We start from the raw sequence: 6,544 nt of genomic DNA on the forward strand, positions 1-6,544 counted from the left end.
ATACAGCCGCGTTAATCACCCTGTGCCGGACACCCAGCTCAGCGCTGAGAGGCTCCTGCCCCCATGAGGTCCAAGGTCTCCCACTTCCGCCCCACTTTCCAGAGTTCCCTTTCCTGGACTCAAGTGTGCTGTTTAACTCCTCCAGCCCTTTGCACCTGCTGCCCCTTTGCCAGAGTTTCCCCTTATCCTTTCAAACTCTGTTCACACATCTCTCTCTAATATGTATCATAGATAAATATGCCTTATCCCAAGGATGCCAAGAAAGTTTAGCATTTTTTTTTTAAGTTCATGCAATTCACCAGGCCCACAGAGTAAGAGAGAAACATCTCTGGGGTTGCAGGGTTGTGTGCAAGTGAGGGCAGCAGCAAGCCTGTGTCAGGCACTTATTTATAGCACCCCAGTCACGGTGTTAGGACCTTTCCGTGCATCAAATCTGTAAATTCTGCTGGGCAAGATGGCTCACACCTATAATCCTTACACTCTAGGAGGCTGAGGCGGGATCACCTCAACTCAGGAGTTTGAGACCAGCCTGAGCAAAAGCAAAACCCTATCTCTACTAAAAATAGAAGAACTAGCCAGACGCTGGGATGGACACTTGTGGTCCCAGCTACTCGGGAGGCTGAGGCAGGAGGATCGTTTGAACCCAAGAGTTTGAGGTTGCTGTGAGCTATGATGCCACGGCTCTCTACCCAGGGCGATGGAGTGAGACTCTGTATCTAAATAAGTAAATAAATTCATAAATCCCCCCTGCAATCCTCATGGTAGGCTCTATTGTAACCCTCCTGTCACAGAGGAGCAAACAAGGTACAGAGAGCCTAGGTAATTTGCCCAGGGCCACACAGCTGAGTTGATCTCAGACCTTCTTCAGGCCATGTGCCATCACAGCATGCTGCTTCGAATTAATGATAGAATGAAATCACCAGCAAAAGCCAAAGGGAGGACAGCCCTGCTGAGCCAGGCCCTGCAGCCTGGAAGAAGAGGGGCTGGGACAGAGAGTTCCAAGGGTCTGGCTGCAGATAGTGGAGGTGGCAGCCCAGGATAGGCACCCCTCCACATAGAAGGCTCCTGGGACCTTGTGTTCCTTCCTCCCTTAAGTTCCCACACAGCAGAGGGCTGGCCTCGGTCTCCCTTTATCTCACTATATTGCAATTGCGTGCTCACATGTCCATCTCTCCTGCTACAGAGGCAGGGGCTGGGTCCCACTCAGCTCTTTTTGGCCAGAATTGTTTGCCCAGCCTAGAAACTACCCATTTTTCTTGAATGAAGGTAAGGAACAGGATTTAAAGCTCCAGAAGCCCTGGAGAGAACACGGCTAGATTCACTCCAGAAGTAGCCACACAAGAAGCCTGGCACCAGCTCAGAGTGGGAGCAGCTGCTCAGCTGACAAGGTACTGACCGTGCAATTGCTATTTCCCCTGAGGAGAGGTAGGCTGGGCCTGGAGTCTGAGCTTGAGCTCTGCAGATAGGACTTAAGGGATCTCAGCTCCAGAATTGTGTAGAGCAGGCAGATTGCTGGGGAATGCAAGAAACGTTGAATAGAATGGTTGTAAATTCTGAGAGGACATGTCTGTTAATGCTATCTAATGCTCTGCTGCTAGACTCCCATAGGTACCTCTGAACTCAGAGGGAATGTGTGCTGTGATCAATTAGCAATGTCTGCCATGGACATGGGAGTGAAAGTTTAGACACATATGTTATGTGTTTACCATCCTCAGAAGCAGAGCTATAGGAGAAGGAAGGTGGGCAGATTACTAGTAACAATGGCAGCTAACTTTTTTTTTTCTTTTTTGAGACAGAGTCTCACTATGTCACCCTGGATAGAGTGCTGTGGCATCACACCTCACAGCAACCTCAAACTCTTGGGCTTAAGCGATTCTCTTGGGACTACAGGCCAGGTAGGACTGGGACTACAGGCGCCGGGCACAATGCCTGACATTTTTTTTTTTTGCAGTTGTCATTGTTGTTTTAGCTGGCCCTACCCACTGAGCTACAGGAGCTGCCCCATTTATTTATTTATTTATTTATTTATTTAGAGACAGTCTCACTATGTTGTCCTGGGTATAGTGCTATGGCATCACAGCTCACAGCAACCTCAAACTCTTGGGCTCAAGAGATTCTGTTGCCTCAGCCTCATAAGTAACTTGGACTGCAGGCACCTGCTATAATGCCCTGCTCAGGCTGGTCTTGAACCTGTGAGCTCAGGCAATCCACCAGCCTCATACTCCTGGAGTGCTAGGATTACAGGCGTAAGCCACCATGCCTGGCCACAGCTAACATTTATTAAGCACTTAGAATATGCCAGACACCATGTTAAATGCTTTTCCTGCTCTATCACATTTAGTCCTCAGAATAACCCTAGGAGATAAATGCTATTATTTTCCCTCTTCTAAAAGGTTCGCTGTATGAGGGCTATGATTTTTCTTATATGCGTTGATTAACACTGCGTCCTCAGTACTACAAGAGTACCTGGCACATATCTGCTGGTGATCAAATTAACTCCCATCTTGCAGATGAGGAAACTGAGGCTCAAAGTGGTAAGTGACGTGGCCGAAGTCACACAGTGGCTCTGGGGCAGCATATCAGAAGCTGTATCTGTGATGAGGTCAATGTCCTGAGGCTGCACTGTCCAGCACAGCAGCCACTCGCCCACATGACTATGAAGGACTTGAAATGTGGTTGGTGCAACTAAGAAACTGAACTTCTAATTTTATCCAAGTCTTAACTAATAGAAATTGAAATAGCCACATGTGGCTGGTGGTGACTGTTTTGCTGGGCACAGTTCTAGTGCCTGGGTTAGTGTCATCTAGTTTTATATAGGAGAGATTTGAAGATTCCGGAGATGTGGCCTGCTCAGAGATATCTGTTGCCCATGGACTTGGGCCAGGTTTGCAACCCTGAAATCCTGAGTCTCTGAGATGCTTCATTTGAATAGCTGACAGAGAGACTTTCGGTCAGATCCAGCATGCCTTGGAGGGAGCAGGCTGTGGGCAATGCCAGCCTGGTCAGGAACCTCAGTGGCAAATCAGAACAGTTCTGACCCCACAGACCTCACGGCAGGAAGTAGAGCAAGTAATGCAAGTTTGCAGAGAGACCTACCTGACACCTGCTGGTCCTCCCTCCCTCTCCATGCCCTCTCTCCAGGGGCTGGAACCTTCCTTTCCCTCCCATCAAAACCTGATTTAGAAAAAGTGCCCTTTCTGGGCCTGGTGGCTCACACCTGTAATCCTAGCACTCTGGTAGACCAGGCAGGCGGATTGCCTGAGCTCACAGGTTCGAGACCAGCCTGAGCAAGAGTAAGATCCCTGTTTCAAAAAATAGCTGGGTGTTGTGGCAGGTGTCTGTAGTCCTCCCAGCTACTTGGGAGGCTGAGGCAAGAAGATCACTTAAGCCTAAGAGTTTGAGGTTGCTGTGAGCCCTGACCCACAGCACTCTACCGAGGGTGACACAGTGAGACTCTGTCTCAAAAACCAAAAAAAGAAAAGGAAAAAGTGCCCATTCCAAATGATTTCTATTGGGCGGTGCCTGTAGCTCAAAGGAGATGGGCACCAGCCCCATATACTGGAGATGGTGGGTTCAAACCCAGCCCCAGCCAAAAACTGCAAAACAAAAAACAAAAAACAAAAAACAAATGATTTCTATTTCAACAGTTATTGAAGGCTAATCCAAAGAACACCTCTCTAAGTGGTGGAGTGTCTGGTATCATCAACAGAAACTAATAATTATGGAGCTTTACATACTGGGCACTGTTCAAAGTAACTGGCGTGCCCTAATTCCTGTAACTCTCACGACAACCCCTCAAGGGAGGAACAAGTGCTTCATTTAAAGATGGGGAAACTGAGCCACGATGGAGCTAAGTAGCTGTACCAGTTCACAAAGCTGGGAGTGGCCAGGCCAGGGCTCAAATTCAGGCAGAGACGGAAGAAAAATGCTGGCAAGGAGACGGAAGAAGGAAGTGGACCCAGCCAGATGAGGGGAGGTCTTTTCCTTTAATCTGCCATAGGGATCACCCAAGTTCTGGGCCCAGACTTCCCACCGTGGCTCCTCCCCTTCCCCCCCCCCACCCCAAGGTTTGATACCCCGGGGGCATATGTTGCTTCCTGTCCTCTAGGCTAGCAGCTGCAAACAGTGCAAGAGAGTACCAGGTTGACCCACAGGCCTGCTCTTCTATGCTAGGCTGTGATTTTTTTCTACATTACTCAGCCTTTGGAAAGGAATCTGGGCCAAGGACAAACCTTTGGTAAGAAGAACAGGGTGTATAGAGAACTGGCCCCCTCCTCCTCCCACCTTCTCCTCTAGGAGACTCAGGATCTGGCAAGGCCCTACAGGGAAAAAGTGCTGTGGCTGCAAGTAGCAGTTAGCACAGAGCCTGCCCCCTTCAGGCCCAGCGTTCCAGGGGAGGCCAGGCCCTTGGCTTGGCCACACCCCCTTCCAAAGGGTATTGTTAGGGAGCCAGAGAGATGTTTCTGCCCTGCCCCCTTAGTAGCCATGGCAACCTCCTGTACACCAGGCACTGGCAGCTTGAAGCCCCTGAAGGACCCTGCTAGTCTGCTGGTTAACTGGCTCACTGGTTGACCATTTGGGCACTGGCATAAGACAGCCTGGGTTCCTCAACCTGATTCATGCACTGAGCTGTGCAATCATTCAGGACCTCAGTCTCCTCATCTGTAAAGTGGGGATAACAATAGTATCCACTCGAGGTTACTGTGAGGATTAGATAGGGCAGCTCGCAGAGGGGTCAGCACAAGATCTGTGTGCTAACCTCGGTCAACCTAGTCCTAACTTACCTAGTGCCTCCCACCCCCCATTTTTTTGCCGTTCCACATTTCTAAGTGATATCCTTCTTTCAATGACCACCCTTCTGTGAAGTTCATTTTTGAACGGAGGTAGTTTACTTATTTACCTCTCTTCTTGAAATCTCTGCAAGTTTCTTCTTTCTATCCCTGGCACCTGCTGCAGTGCCTAGCACATAGTAGGCATTCCCGAAAAGTCTGTTGAATGAATGAAATGGAATGAATGAATTCATATAACAACAGGAACACATATGTCAAGGTACAGAGACGGACCAAAGTGGGTATTAGCTTTGTTTGGGTTGGGGATGGTTCCTGGAAGTGCTGAGGATGGGCAGGTAAGGCTTCAGAGTAAAGAAGATGTCCAAGTAAGGTTCTGAAGGGCGAATGTGTAGTTATCCCCGTGAAAATGGGGACAGGGATCCAGTCAGTGAGAACATCATTTCAAAGATCCTCTAGGTGGATGATTCCAGGGCTAGTTTTTTGGGGTATTTTTAGAGACAGTTTCACTTTGCCACCCTTGGTAGAGTGCTGTGGCATCACAGCTCACAGCAACCTCCAGCTCTTCGGCTTAGGCGATTCTTTTGCCTCAGCCTTCTAAGTAGCTGGGACTGAACGTGCCCACCACAATGCCTGGCTATTTTTTGTTGCAGTTTGGCCGGGGCCGGGTTTGAACCCGCCACCCTTGGTATATGGGGCTGGTGCCCTACTATGAGCCACAGGCGCCACCCTCCAGGGCTTGTTTTGCCATAACTCCCCTTAATTTAAAAAGATAATTTCTAAACTTTTTTTTCATTGTTAATGGGTAATTTCTAAACTTTTGTTTCTGAATAAATGAATAATATTTAATAAAAATCCCAATTATTAAAAGTGAAGGGGGAAAAAAGTACCATAAAGTGATGCTTTACAGACAGAAGCAGGGTGTAAGTGGGCAGTGAACTGAGCCAGGAATGGGAAGAACAGGACGACCAGAGTAGGTGGCTCTTCTCTTAATGTCCCCTTCACAGGTCTGGAAACCGAGGCTGGGGAGGCAAAGCTCCCTCAGAGGAAATCGCTGGCATGAACCTCATGATGCATCTCTGTTTGGAGGGAACACATAGTCATTTGGTCATTGCACAAATCTTGTTGCCTCCTTACTTTGAGCCACAGGTGATAGTGATGTACCCCCACTGGACCTGGAGGAGGCGGCCTCTGGAGCCTGACCCAGGGTGCTAAGGGCCCACACATTCTCTTGCTGGGAACCGTCTCATGTAGTGGCCCAAGCTGAGTGCTATGTCTCAACAGAAGAGACAGAGAAAGGCCTTGAGGACGGACCTGGCACTATTACTCCACTCCTCACCTTTTTTTTTTTTTTTTGAGACAGAGTTTCACTAGGTCACCCTTGGTAGAGTGCTGTGGCATCACAGCTCAGAGCAACCTCAAGCTTGGGCTCAAGAGATTCTCTTGCATCAGACTCCCAAGTAGCTGGGACTACAGAGGCCTGCCACAACGCCCAGCTATTTTTTGAGACAAGGTCTCACTCTGGCTCAGGCTGATCTTGAACCCATGAACTCAGGCAATCTACCCACCTCGGCCTCCCAAGTGCTGGGATTACAGGTCTGAGCCACTGTGCCTGGCCTCCCCACCCTTCTTTCTTTTTCTCTTTGGCCTACCTTCGGTGGCTGAATCTTGTCATGTTTTACACAGCCCTGAAAGATATTCTAAACGCTTTCAGGAGAAGGAAAGGAATAGAAAAACAGGGAGAAATACATTTTTGG

This window comes from Nycticebus coucang, chromosome 2 (genome assembly GCF_027406575.1).
Source record: "Nycticebus coucang isolate mNycCou1 chromosome 2, mNycCou1.pri, whole genome shotgun sequence".
NCBI classification, from domain to species: Eukaryota; Metazoa; Chordata; class Mammalia; order Primates; family Lorisidae; genus Nycticebus; species Nycticebus coucang.